Source organism: Adiantum capillus-veneris, chromosome 16 (genome assembly GCF_014529385.1).
Source record: "Adiantum capillus-veneris isolate H3 chromosome 16, ASM1452938v2, whole genome shotgun sequence".
NCBI classification, from domain to species: Eukaryota; Viridiplantae; Streptophyta; class Polypodiopsida; order Polypodiales; family Pteridaceae; genus Adiantum; species Adiantum capillus-veneris.
Window position 1 is genome coordinate 98,191,458 of NC_140946.1, and position 15,415 is coordinate 98,206,872.

Here is a 15,415-nt window from a genome sequence, read left to right on the forward strand (position 1 = left end):
AAGATCTAGAAACTTTGAAGATAATTTCAAGATATTTTTGAAAAGGGAGACACTTGTCACAAAAATCCCTTGGATATTTCTAAGCAAGTATCTTCTTCAAGAGGCAACCTCACCTATAAATAAAGCCTCTTGCTCCTCACTTGAGCATCAAGCAAACCATCAAGCAATCAAGCGCTTAAGCAATCCCCATAATCAAGCCACTCTATCAAGCCATCATCCAACCTCCTAGCCATCTCTTTGAGTAAAACTTTCTCTCAATTTCAGCCCAACACATCTTGAGCTTGCTACTTCATGCCTTAAGCCTTCTATCTCCTCACTTGTAATACTCATACACTCTATGTAACCTTCTTTCATCAATAAAGACCCATTGTTGGTGGCTTGCAAGCAGTGTTGGGGCCTACTACGCATCATCTAATTCATCAAGTTGGCTACAATACCACAAGTCTTGAGATGTGCTTCACTTATTTGGATTAAGCTTGTGCGGGTCTTTGTGTGTTGGTTGTCTCTCTTATCTCTTTCTTCCATTGTTTGACTGCTTTCTGAGCTTTCTTAGATGAATAACCCCAATGGTGTAACTTTTCAACCCTTTCACTTTGTGCAACATATTAGAATTAACGTTTGTATTAACCGTAAAATCCACTTGCAATAGAGAATTGTGTTACTCTTTGGGCCGGAAAGACTGCAAGAAATTCTTCTTTCTCCACGTCCTCTTATTTTGCCACTACTAGACTACTCTAATTCTTTTGATGTGCACACATTTATTCTCCTCTAGGGGTTGAGTCTTGCTTTCTTAATATTAGTATGAACCAAGAAGACTTGTACACACAGCTCACTCCTATCGCTAGGCAAAATATCTACATCCTTGTAAGCACTAAGTTACAGTTTCAAAGAACCATTCGCAGTCTATTTGGAGCACAATGACTTGCTATTGTAAATGCATCAGTGAACCCTTTCATCTTACCTTTGATTAGATACGATCAAAGCCTTGATGTTTTCATCTTTGTTTTGTTTTGAGGGTTTCATGTGTGCGTATGTGTGTGTCTGTGTGTAAGATTCCAATGGCTACACACAATGTATTTTCTACAAACACTAAGCTTCCTTAAGTTAAAATCTTCACAGTCCTTCCACAAATCCTCACAGCTAGAGGCCCGGCGCCTTCCTGGCAAGACCACCAACTCTTTGACACTGCGTCCATAGCAACGGAAAAACAAAGGAAAAAAGAGAGAAAAATTTATGGGAGTAGCAATAACTGCGGCTATGGACGCGGTAGTGGTTTCTCATCAATAAGTGCGGTAATAGTTGTGGCAATATACCCGTTACTATTACCGCACTTATTGCCGCTACACGGTGAGGCGGTCCGGGGCGGGCAACAAGAAGAGCAACCTCTAGACACCCTTCAAGGCTCCCGTGCTGCTCAATGGGGCTGGGGCACAACACAACACAAACCAAAACAACAAACCCACAGCCAAATCCCAACTACACAAGGGGCACCACCTAGTTTAAGAGCGAACTAGGACGCAAAAGAGGAGAATCGTTAGAGCAACCCACAAACAAGCAAGGAATTTACACTAACCCTAACACCAATGGAACACTCTCACACACTAAAACACGAGAGAGAGAGAGAGAGAGAGAGAGAGAGAGAGAGAGAGAGAGAGAGAGGGAGAGAGATAGTGCTCGGGATGCTTTGAAACGTATCGGCAATGATCAAGCAAACACAACTATATATTTAAGAAAGAGAGAGAAAGGGGGAGGGGGTGCTTGTTGCATTAATACCTTCTTACAAATCTGTCATGACAAATCAAAGTGAGATTAGTATTTGTTCAACATAGCTTGCATAAATTTCACCACAACACATCACAAAAAAAGCCACCCCAATCACTGTCTTAAAGCCAGGGGAGTCCTCTCCACCCTGTCGCCCTCTTACAGTATGTGGGATTTATGGCTAGATTGATGACAACACCAGAGACAAGCTATCAAGAACTTAACAAAAAACACCAAGACACTTACGCATCATTGTTGTCCATTACTTCACGTTGGAAGGGAGACAAAGTATCCAAGCTTAGTCCAAATCCACCCTCCTTGATTGAGCAAATGTTGGGCTTACACTAGTAGGAGAAATGATAGATTTTCCTACTCTCAATTGAATGATCACTCTCTCTCTTACAAATGGCATAGAGTTCCCTTGATAATCCCCTATTACAACACATGCACATGCATAAGACAATGAGCTTCCACATAAGAGCTCCTTCTAAAGAGGTTGAGCTTGGCTTCTCAAGCTATAGCATAGTGCTCTTGCTTATGGCTCCCCCCCTTTTGTTCTAGCTACACCGTCCTTTTATAGCAATTTTGAAGGCTAGGGTTACTCCTCTAACCATGGTTGGGTTAGATTTTCAGCAATTTATCTAATTTCTTTTGCTTGGAACTATCAAGAAGTTGGTGGGGAAAGAGAGAGGAGAGAAATGGAGGTGATAGGACTTTTCATAGTGGGTTAGTGTTAGTAGAGTTAGTATTAATTTACAAATGGAATTGGATATTTACAATGGGAGTATCCATGTAGGATACAAATAAGGAAGAAAAACTCTTAAGAGGTAAGAAAAGGTGGATTTGTTACAAGGTTGATGCTCGAAGTGTCTTGAGTAGGGCCAATTTTGACGCTTGTTGACGTTCCACTAGCTTTGACGGTACATTTTTTCTCCACTCTTGACCTTCCTTGAGAGACAAGGTAATTGAAGCTGAGTAATCAACCACCATGATGCTGTCTTTTAAGACAAGAGGCTGAATTTTGTGGTTTTTTTGATAGATATGGGTAGTTTGGAGGAGGAAAAATGAGACTAGGTGGTCAATTTTGGAATGGAATTGTGTGTGGGAGGTATGAGTTCACCATGGTTTCTCTTATTCTTCAAGGTTGAGGAGAAGGTGAGTAGGGTGCAGAGAGGAGTGGTGAGAGAGGTGGGAATGATGAGTGGAGAAGTGTGTGTGAAAGAGGAAAATGATAAAGTGGAAGAGAGAGTGTGGCTGCATAGCATGGGAAAACTGGGGTCCACTAATAAAATCATAGCTCACAGCTCGTAGCTCAAAAAAATATGAAAAAATTTGAGGAAATAGTTCAGCCCACGAGCTACAACTTTTGTTTGTATCACCTTTTCAAATTCGGAGAGCAAGTGAACTTTAAAAATTCAGCAAAACCGACCATTTTTTTCCACTGCACAAGGTCCTTGTGGGGTCCTTCTTTGGATGATTCTTTTGAATACCTCCAAGAGTGAGCCCTCCATAGTGCATGTATGCATGCCACCTACCCTTGACCTTATTAGGTAGGTCTATAATTGAAGATATTGTTGAGATTATGATATAAGTGAATAGTACAACTAAGAAAATCAAATATTGAGGGGTCTAAAAAATATGTACATGTCAAATATAAATAATATAAGTGGAAAAAATATAAAGGGGTCAAAAGAAATCTCTCTCATTATGAGGCTACCATAAAAAGATAAATATTTTTGGTGTTCTAATTTTTTAGAAAAAAACAAAATAATGTAGGAAGGGAAAAATAGTGAAAAAATATACACATAAATAAAACTAGTTTTTTTGGATTTTTGTTGGGGTGGAGTTACACCAAATATAAGAGAAGCTTACATGAAAATATTTCTATATGGAATAAAGAGTATGAAAAATGGTAAGAAAAATTGTGGTAATGGTGAGGCAATGTACAGAGCATAAATAACACACACCTAGGTAGAAATATTTAAATAAATACCAAAATAATTATGAAAAAATCTTTTATTTAGGCCCTATATACAAAGAAATATTTACATACTCATGGGCCATAATATACTTATGTTTTTTATTATTTTTTATTTTTTTGGCTCAACTAGCCCAATGACTAGCTAATTGAGGGTTTTTTAAGAAGATATGGGAAAAGTCCCGTGACTCACGCATGCCTATGTACAATGAAATGGTAGGGATAGCCACAGTGTTTGGGTGATTTTGGTAGGGTGAGGTAACTCACTGTGGCAATTACAAAGAGCCGAAAAACGGCTATCATTAGCCCTCCCCCTGGATGATGGTATATTCATGTACCATCATAGAGCATCTTTTCCAAAGAGAGTGCTTCAGAGTCCTTGACAAGATCTTCATTGTTTGGCCCCTTGGAATTTTGGTTTGTGTTACACTCATGCTTCATGTAACAATACTTACATGAGACAGTGGCCTTTTGACAGATCTTTGGTAGAAGGCGACTCAAATAGGGCTTCAAGCGATACCCGTTTACTTTCCTGGAGTGCTCTTTACCATTCAAGTCCATAAGCTGATAGTAACTTGAATTGAAAGCCTTCTTGACTATGTATGGCCCTTGCCATCTAGTTTCAAATTTGGCATCAAAACGATTATCGAGTCGATTGTCATACCTTAGCACAAGATCTCCTTCATTGATGCCTTTGTCCTTCAGTTTCTTGTCAAGCTTCTCCTTTGTCTGTGTGGCTTTCCTCTTATAGCACTCGTATGCTGCTTCTCTTTTCCACTCAAGCTCCACTAACGTAAGAAGTCGATCCATCCACACCTCTTGATCATCTTGTGCTCCTTTTCCATGAAGTCGCATTGTTGGAATGTTGAGCTCGATAGGCTGCAAAGCCTCTTGACCATAGACCAAGTGAAATGGTGTGAACTCCGTGGCTTCCCTATATGTGGTTCGATATGCCCACAAGGCACCATCCAAGAAGTCATCCCATAATTTTGTCTTGTTTTGCACCATCTTTCTAATGATTCCTGCAATGACACCATTAGCCTTCTCCACCAAACCATTTGACTGTGGGTAGTATGGTGTGCTATGACGATGTAGAATGTGAAGCTCTTCACAAACTTCTGTGAGCAAGCCCTTCCTAAACCCTGGACCATTATCAGAAACAATCTCCAAATGTGTGCCAAATCTGCAAAAAATGTGATTGTACACAAACTTGCTAACTGTCCTCTCATTCACTCTTGCCACACTTTGAGCTTCCACCCACCTAGTCATATAGTCTACAGCCACTAGAATGTAGAGTTTACCATTTTTTGTCCTAGGCAGAGGACCCATAGCATCAATGCCCCACTTTTCAAAGGGTTCATTTGCAAGCACTATTTGCCTCGGGCCATGCACCAACCTTCTATTTCCATTTATCTGACAATTGTAACAGCTTTTACACCAATGTTGAACATCCACATGCAAGCTTGGCCAAACATACCCCGCAAGCAAAATCTTCTTCACAGTTAATTCTTGGGCAAAATGACCACCACATGCTTCTTCATGCAAACCTTTTAGAATGGCTGGAATTTCCTCAATAGTTGGTACTCTTCTGCATACTTGATCCCTCCCTCTTTGATAGAGGGAGCCTTCTAGGAAGAGATATGCGCTTGCCTTCTTCATGAGTCTCCTCTTCTGAGCCTTCGTGAAGTCTTGTGGAAACTCGCCCTCCAAAATGTAGCTAATAATGGGAGTCAATGACTCCAATCCCTGGTATCTCGGTTGCTTGATAGTTGCTGCCACCATGATGACCTGCACTTCTTTCTCAACACATGTAACTACTTGCTGTGCAAGTAAATCGGCATTTTCATTCTGTTTCCTAGGAATATGATATAGTTGCACTTCTTCAAATTGATTAAACAATCTACGAATGGCATGAACTTTTGTCCGTAAGCTTTCATTCTTGCATGCCCAAATGCCTAAAATCTGTTTAACAATGAGAAGTGCATCTCCCTTTACCATGAGGCGTTGTATCCCTTGGCCAATGCACATCTTCAAACCATGAATTAGTGTGTCGTATTCTGCTTCATTGTTGCTAGCTGAACTTGGTAGATTGAACTTCTCTTTCATGACCACCTCTCCACTTGGGTTGAGCAACACTAGCCCTCCCCCTGCTTTTCCTGTGGCTCGAGGAAAAGCTCCATCAAAGAACAAGGTAAAAGCATTAGGAATACTTTTTGGTGGTGGTAATGGTAGGGTCTTTACTTCAGGCACCTTAATCTCCTTTTCATGCACCCTATAAGTGAGAATCCTTGCCAATTGTGCACGCACACTATCTTCTACCTTGAAAGAGTATTGAAACTCTTGCAACTCCATAATCCACTTTGAGATCCTTGTACTAAGATTCATTTGAGATGACACCCAAGGGAACAAATTCTCTGCAGTGAGAATTACAAAAGGTTTTGGTAGCAGGTAGGATCTAAACTTTCTCACCGCAAACATGAGAGAAAGCATCATGAGTTCTGCTTCTGTGTAGTCTCTCTCCAAAGCATTCATGACCCTACTAGCAAAGTAGATGGGTCGCATCCTTGTACTGTGGGGATCTTGTTGTAATAAAACTGCACCAATTGTTTCCTTCCCAACACTAGAGATAACAAAGAATGTGTACTCCCAACATGGAGGCATGAGTGTTGGTAGCTCTGACAAAATGACTTTAATGTTACAAAAGTACTCTTCAAGCTCATCAGACCATGCAAATTCTACTTGTTGTGTCAACTTTTGCAAAGGATGAAGCAACTCGGAAGCTAAGTGAGTAAAGCGTGACATATACTTCACTTTTTGAATGAATGATATGACCTCTTTGAGATTCTTGGGTGAGGGGAGCTCAATAAGAGCCTTTGCCTTTGAAGGATCCGCCTCAATGCCTTTATAGGAAACCTTGTGACCAAGCAAGATCACTTCATCCTCAGCTATGTGACACTTGTCGGGGTTGAGTTGACCTCCCATGTCATAGAGCTTCTTTAAACCTTCTTCTACCCTTTGTAGATGCAATGATTTTGAGCTATAAATGCAAAAATCATCAATGAACACCCTAATTGACTTTCCAAAGAATGCTTGAAACACCATATTCATGAAATGTTGGAATGTTGCAGGAGCATTTGTCAGACCAAATGGCATGACTCTAAAAGCATAACAACCCCAAGGAGTGATAAAGGTTGTTTTCAATTGATCTTCCAATGTGATACCTATTTGAAAGTAGCCTGAGTAGCCATCCACACACAGTGTACTTCTCATGACCAGCTACCTCATTTAGTATCTCATCCTAAAATGGGAGGGGAAAGTGATCTCTTTTTGTTGCCTCATTGAGTGGACGGTAATCCACACACACCCTCCACTTTCCGTTTTTCTTAGGAGTGACAACAACAGGAGAGACCCACTCTGAATTCTCCACTGGATAAATGAAACCTGTTGTTAGAAGCTTTCTTACCTCCTTGAGTAGAGCCTGCTCCTTTATAACTCCTAGCCTTCGTAGCTTCTGAGCTTTAGGTGTGGCCTCAGGCTTTAACTCAATCTTGTGTTGAACAACATCTACCCCATGCACGTCGGTGTAGTCTTTAGCAAAAAGCCTAGGAAACTTCCTTAGCACACATTTGAACTCCTCTCTTTCATCCTTTGTAAGTGTTGTTGATAGCATACCTTCCAGCATTCCTTCATCTTCCACCTTTTGGTTCTCTTGAGGACCTACCTCCTCCAAGCCTTGACAAGAGGTCTCTTGGTTGCTTGGCTTAAACCTTACCCCCATGACTTCGATGGAAGACTCCTCTTCAGTAATGCTGCCGCTACTTTCTTCTTCTGAAGTGCTATCGGTCCAACCTTCTTCCGTCTCACTTTGAGATGATTCTTCATGGAGCTCCTCTTGGCGTTGCTCCTTCATGTCAAAGACAACCTTCTTATGATTGTCATTCCTGCAAATTAATTTCCCACTCTCCCAATCCTGCAAAGCTCGCATTTTCATTAGCCATGGTCTTCCTAGGATAAATGGGTAACCATTTCCCTTGGTAGACATGACATAGAAATCCACTGCCTTCTTAATGCCAAAGGCCTCCACAAACACATTTTTACAAATGCCTACGCACCTAGCCTTGCTATTGTTTGCCATTTTCACTTTGATTTCAGGTGTCTCATGGATGTGCATGCCTAGTCTTTGCATGAGTCCCTCTGTCATGATGCAAATTTGTGCACCCCCATCCACTAGACCTTTCCTAACCAATCTTCCTTTGATGTAATAGTCTAGCACCGGTGTAATGTCCTCATTCATTTCAGCTTGTGCAATTTTTACAATAGGCACACTCTCTTTTACCTTTCTCCTAGTGCTAACTGCCCTTGTTAAATCCCTCCTTACTTGTGGACATAATGCAAGAAATTGAGGCCATGAAATATCAGGACCCTTACCTCTCATGTCTTCCAACAAGTTGTACGGAGCCATACCATGTCCAAGAGGGAAGTCTTGGAGGTTGATACGACGTCGAGTCCTCTTGGTTTCCTTGGTCTCCTTTGCCTTTTTGCCTTGTCCATGGTCACTCTGTGATGTGACTCCTTCTTTCTCTTTACCTTTCCCTCGGCCACACTTAATGCCATTGGCTTCCATGTCAACCTCATTTGAATTTGTCACCTCTACCACATGCACATTTGGATCTGGCAAAGGTGGAACTCCTTCTACCCCTTGTGGAGGTGGTCTTGGTCCATTTGGCCTTTGTAGAAGCCTTGGTTGTTGACCAGCTCCTTCTCCTGCAATCATCACTGGGTAATTCAAGTTAGGTCTCCCTGGCTCTCCACGGGGCCAAGGACAATTATACATCCCATGTCCTAACTCTCCACAATTCCAACATTGCAAGACTCTCCTAGTTTGTGGCTCTCTCTCTTCTGACTTCTTTGCTTGTCCCTTTGGACCTACAGCTTGTGCAAGGTGAATTGACAGGCTGCTTAAAGATTCATTTAACTTCTCAATCACTTCAGCCGTTACCTCAGGAAGCTCCCTAGATGTTGATGCTTGTGACTTACCTTTGGGTCTAAGACCTTCTATTGGAACCTCTCCCCTTAAGCACTTGAGTTTCCTATATTTCTCAGCAGCCCTAGTTTCAATTGCATTAAAGGTAGCAGGTGCACCCGCCTCAACTTTTACCTTAAGGTCAGGAAAGAGTCCGGCTATGAACCTCTCCTTCTTTAGAAATTCTGCACCATCACCAGGGTTAGCAACATTTCGTATCCATAGAGCCCAAAGACGTAGAAACTCTTGCTTGTATAAGTAGTAGTCATCTAAGTCTTTTTGCTTATGAGAAACAATGTCTTGCCATAATTTTTGAGTGTTTTGGGGATCAAAGAAGTATTTCTTGAAACGATTCAAAACTTCTGTGTAATTCCCCTTAACTTCCTCAGGCAAAGAGTCAAACCAAGTGCTAGCATCTTTCCTAAGGACCACCTCAAACATTTCTACACGTTCTTGATCAGTTATTATCCTCTTGATCCGACAAGACATCTTGAAATTCGCTAAAAATAATTCTGCATCCTCTCCAGGCTCTCCAAAGAAAAGAGGATACCCAGACATTTGGCGTTGGCTTTCCATTGAATTGATTTCAAAGTGACACCCGTTTTTGTTTTTCTTTCTTAAAAAGATTTACACAATAATGTTTTCTAGCTTGCAATCTATTCTACAACAAAATAAAGATATTCACATCAAACGACCTATGATAATCAATAAGAGGTAGGATGACAGGGTTTGGTGATGCGAGAATTTCTCCTACTCTTTTGGCACCAAACATGAACACCATACGTTGTTGAAAATGGATTTTCCTACTAATTGCAATGTTTATTCTAATGTGTGGAGTGAAATGGAAGGGGAAAACCTCTATTCCTGGGCCATTATCCATGGTCTATGCATGACCTAATGCTTAAAACAAAACAAAAATATAGACGTCCAAACTAAGGTCGTACCTAATGAGAGGCAAAATAAAAGGATTTACTGAAGCGTTTATCTCGGCCAACCTAAGAGGACCTAAAATTCTACGAATGACACGTTGAAATTACAACTTAGTACTAACAATTATGTGTACCTTTTGCCTTGCAATGGGAATGAAGGGATCATACAGATTTTCGTGATTCATGCAAACTACTTGACTATGCTAAAGGTTGATTCTACACAAAAATACATAAGCCGTCCTCCGTGGGGGCACCAATTTGAGGCGGTCCGGGGCGGGCAACAAGAAGAGCAACCTCTAGACACACTTCAAGGCTCCCGTGCTGCTCAATGGGGCTGGGGCACAACACAACACAAACCAAAACAACAAACCCACAGCCAAATCCCAACTACACGAGGGGCACCACCTAGTTTAAGAGCGAACTAGGACGCAAAAGAGGAGAATCGTTAGAGCAACCCACAAACAAGCAAGGAATTTACACTAACCCTAACACCAATGGAACACTCTCACACACTAAAACACGAGAGAGAGAGAGAGAGAGAGAGAGAGAGAGAGAGAGAGAGAGAGAGAGAGAGAGAGAGAGAGAGAGAGGGAGAGAGATAGTGCTCGGGCTGCTTTGAAACGTATCGGCAATGATCAAGCAAACACAACTATATATTTAAGAAAGAGAGAGAAAGGGGGAGGGGGTGCTTGTTGCATTAATACCTTCTTACAAATCTGTCATGACAAATCAAAGTGAGATTAGTATTTGTTCAACATAGCTTGCGTAAATTTCACCACAACACATCACAAAAAAAGCCACCCCAATCACTGTCTTAAAGCCAGGGGAGTCCTCTCCACCCTGTCGCCCTCTTACAGTATGTGGGATTTATGGCTAGATTGATGACAACACCAGAGACAAGCTATCAAGAACTTAACAAAAAACACCAAGACACTTACACATCATTGTTGTCCATTACTTCACGTTGGAAGGGAGACAAAGTATCCAAGCTTAGTCCAAATCCACCCTCCTTGATTGAGCAAATGTTGGGCTTACACTAGTAGGAGAAATGATAGATTTTCCTACTCTCAATTGAATGATCACTCTCTCTCTTACAAATGGCATAGAGTTCCCTTGCTAATCCCCTATTACAACACATGCACATGCATAAGACAATGAGCTTCCACTCAAGAGCTCCTTCTAGAGAGGTTGAGCTTGGCTTCTCAAGCTATAGCATAGTGCTCTTGCTTATGGCTCCCCCCCTTTTGTTCTAGCTACACCCTCCTTTTATAGCAATTTTGAAGACTAGGGTTACTCCTCTAACCATGGTTGGGTTATATTTTCAGCAATTTATCTAATTTCTTTTGCTTGGAATTATCAAGAAGTTGGTGGGGAAAGAGAGAGGAGAGAAATGGAGGTGATAGGACTTTTCATAGTGGGTTAGTGTTAGTAGAGTTAGTATTAATTTACAAATAGAATTGGATATTTACAATGGGAGTATCCATGTAGGATACAAATAAGGAAGAAAAACTCTTAAGAGGTAAGAAAAGGTCAATTTCTTACAAGGTTGATGCTCCAAGTGTCTTGAGTAGGGCCAATTTTGACGCTTGTTGACGTTCCACTAGCTTTGACGGTACATTTTTTCTCCACTCTTGACCTTCCTTGAGAGACAAGGTAATTGAAGCTGAGTAATCAACCACCATGATGCTGTCTTTTAAGACAAGAGGCTGAATTTTGTGGTTTTTTTGATAGATATGGGTAATTTGGAGGAGGAAAAATGAGACTAGGTGGTCAATTTTGGAATGGAATTGTGTGTGGGAGGTATGAGTTCACCATGGTTTCTCTTATTCTTCAAGGTTGAGGAGAAGGTGAGTAGGGTGGAGAGAGGAGTGGTGAGAGAGGTGGGAATGATGAGTGGAGAAGTGTGTGTGAAAGAGGAAAATGATAAAGTGGAAGAGAGAGTGTGACTGCATAGCATGGGAGAACTGGGGTCCACTAATAAAATCATAGCTCACAGCTCGTAGCTCAAAAAAATATGAAAAAATTTGAGGAAATAGTTCAGTCCACGAGCTACAACTTTTGTTTGTATCACCTTTTCAAATTCGGAGAGCAAGTGAACTTTAAAAATTCAGCAAAACCGACCATTTTTTTCCACTGCACAAGGTCCTTGTGGGGTCCTTCTTTGGATGATTCTTTTGAATACCTCCAAGAGTGAGCCCTCCATAGTGCATGTATGCATGCCACCTACCCTTGACCTTATTAGGTAGGTCTATAATTGAAGATATTGTTGAGATTATGATATAAGTGAATAGTACAACTAAGAAAATCAAATATTGAGGGGTCTAAAAAATATGTACATGTCAAATATAAATAATATAAGTGGAAAAAATATAAAGGGGTCAAAAGAAATCTGTCTCATTATGAGGCTACCATAAAAAGATAAATATTTTTGGTGTTCTAATTTTTTAGAAAAAAACAAAATAATGTAGGAAGGGAAAAATAGTGAAAAAATATACACATAAATAAAACTAGTTTTTTTGGATTTTTGTTGGGGTGGAGTTACACCAAATATAAGAGAAGCTTACATGAAAATATTTCTATATGGAATAAAGAGTATGAAAAATGGTAAGAAAAATTGTGGTAATGGTGAGGCAATGTACAGAGCATAAATAACACACACCTAGGTAGAAATATTTAAATAAATACCAAAATAATTATGAAAAAATCTTTTATTTAGGCCCTATATACAAAGAAATATTTACATACTCATGGGCCATAATATACTTATGTTTTTTATTATTTTTTATTTTTTTGGCTCAACTAGCCCAATGACTAGCTAATTGAGGGTTTTTTAAGAAGATATGGGGAAAGTCCCGTGACTCACGCACGCCTATGTACAATGAAATGGTAGGGATAGCCACAGTGTTTGGGTGATTTTGGTAGGGTGAGGTAACTCACTGTGGCAATTACAAAGAGCCGAAAAACGGCTATCAACGGCAATTCAAAAATAAGGGTGCTCATTTGGGCCACCCAATTTTGGGTGGCCCAAATGAGCACCTTTATTTTTGACTTGCCTAAAACAATGAAACATCAATTGTTTTTTGGAAGATTATAAAAAATACCAAATAATTGAAATTGAATTTACTTTACCTTGACAATTTAAAATGGAGAAGATCAACTATTTAAAAAAGTTACAATAAAAAGTAAATAGTTGTATATACATTGTGCCACATTGGGACTTTACGAAAGATTGGACAAAATATTTTTCTATTTAATCCTCCTCTATCTCGTCGTCATTTTAGAGGCACGTATGTTTGATCACTTTGACTCTACATAAACCCAAACCTAATTAAACAATTATCAACATCTCAAAACATACAAAATTAATTGTTTAAAATTTCCGCTTGTAGTGATCCAACCGCCACGTCGAATTGCTCGCGAGAGGTGGTTGTTTTCGAACAGCCATCGCCAAGTATCAAATTATGTATGGCGCTCCTGCTACTTGACCATCTCTCTGCTTGGTCGAGAGAGAGTGATATTTTTCTAAGTTAGCAATAACAATACCAAATCATCAACTACAATCTTTATAATCACCGATTGACGTAATCTTACATATTTATCCTTCCAAGCTCCCTTGCCTCTTGAGCAATAGTGTGTGGGAGTTTATTTTGCGCGAGCCTCGCGTTGTTGTTTGTATGATGAGCCCGTCGCAGCTTGATCGCTCTTTTCTTGAATTGCCCACTCCCACTCCACGTCTATCATGTTGCCACCACGGTAACTCTTGTCTGGATCTCTGACCTGGTTGGCTGCTGCGCGCCGCACATTGGACTGCTTGTTTTTCAGAAATGTCTTTATGTAGCACTCCAACGATTGTTGTGAAAAACATTGATTGGGGGTGTTTGGAAGTCTAGCTAACAAAGCGCCCTCAATGTATTGTGCATGATTTGGCAATTGGTCTCTAAAATTTATAAAACAGTTTTTATAACTTGAATGTATAAGAATTTGTAGATGGCATCAAAATGCCTTGTCCTATGCTGTGCCGCAGTCCACCTCTCCGCCATATTTAACCCTGTAGGAGCGTCCATGTATGTCTCGCATGGGTGCGTCAGTATCCTCGTTCTCTGCGTCAAGGGCGGTACGCTTTGAAAGTGGGGACTCCGTTCTCCGTCACTACCAAAACATGCAAAACTACAAGATTCATCCCCGCTTCGTCTCTCATGGCGCACGTTTCCCTGAGATGAGTGTCGACGTATGCTACCAGAGGAAGTCCGTCGATGATGTTTTGGCGAAGCAGGAGTGGCGTAGGACCCTGTGATTCCATGGGAGTGGGACCCTCTGATGCAAGGGGGGTAGGACCCTGTGATGGAATGGAAGTAGGACGATAGGAAGGGGCTGTAGAGTGAGGTTCTGTCGGTGGAGGCTATGTAGGTAAGGAGTCCGTCCTTGACTTCCCCATGGTGTAGTCTCTGCATAGAAATACCGCAAATTGCAAGCTGCTATGCAGTATGTAGTGGCCAAATAAATCCTCCATCGAACCAAGGTACTGCTCTCGTAACAAGATAGCCCGATGTAGCTCTTGATCTACGACCGATGGAGGAACCTGAGAAGGGTAGGTGTAGGATGGCCATGCCTGCAAATAACAAAAATAAATCTATGACGCTCATGGTTTAGAGTTGACTAGCCAAAAACATTCTTTATTTCTTTGCTTGTTCTCGACGACTCAAGACTCGGGTCCACTGGAGGCAATGTCCACCCCGGGTGGGAGCCCACCTGGATGTGAAGCAACCAAAAGAAGAGCCAGCTGGCTGCTCCCCACTAGTTGGTCTCTCATCAGACATCTACATTACAAAGATCAATATAAGATTAATCTTTCCACCCTACTCACTCATCTATAAATACATACACAAGTATATTAGCACACAAACACATAGATACATATACATACTAGCAGACCTAAGTAGGTGCTAGTAGTGCCAAAGGTCAACTGCACCTCTTTAGATATCATCACAGTCTCAACCGTGGTAAAATCAAAGGTACATTAGGAAAAATGTGGACTCTCTTTGGGCCATATAGGATTAAGGTTAATTAGGCTCCAGCCAATAGGAAGAGAGCAATGTATATAAGTCTAGAACCTAAGAAAGTAGAGAGAATAATAGGGTTGTCCACTTATTTATTGCTTTGTATCCTAGAGGGAGGTGGATGGGTAAAAGAGGGAGGGGAAAAAAGGGAGAGGGGGAGTGGTGGGTCCACAGATACGTTTTGCAAAAATCCTAAAATTTCAAAAAAAAAATAAATTCAAAATATTCCATCCAAAACTCCCCCCAAACCTACCCTATGATCAAAAAGTCATTTTCTCACTCTAGAACCTTTTTTCCAAGACTCCCTTCTTCCATAGCCCCTTTCCATAACACAAATCTCTCACTCTCTCTCTCTCTCTCTAAACTCTTACACCTTCCTCCTTCTTCAAGCTCTCCATTGCAACTTTAAGCTCCCACTCTCTCTCTAAATTGTCTCCCTCCTCCTTCCTCAAGCTCTCCATTGCAACTTTAAGCTCCCACTCTCTCTCTAAACTCTGTTTCCCTCCTCCTTCCTTAAGCTCTCCATTACAACTGTAAGCTCCCACTCTCTCTCTAAACTTTGTCTCCCTCCTCCTTCCCCAAGCTCTCCATTGCAATTTCAAGCTCCCACTTAAGCATCCATGGCAAACAATGGTCAAAATAGACGCCCCAAACCGATCATTCAAAG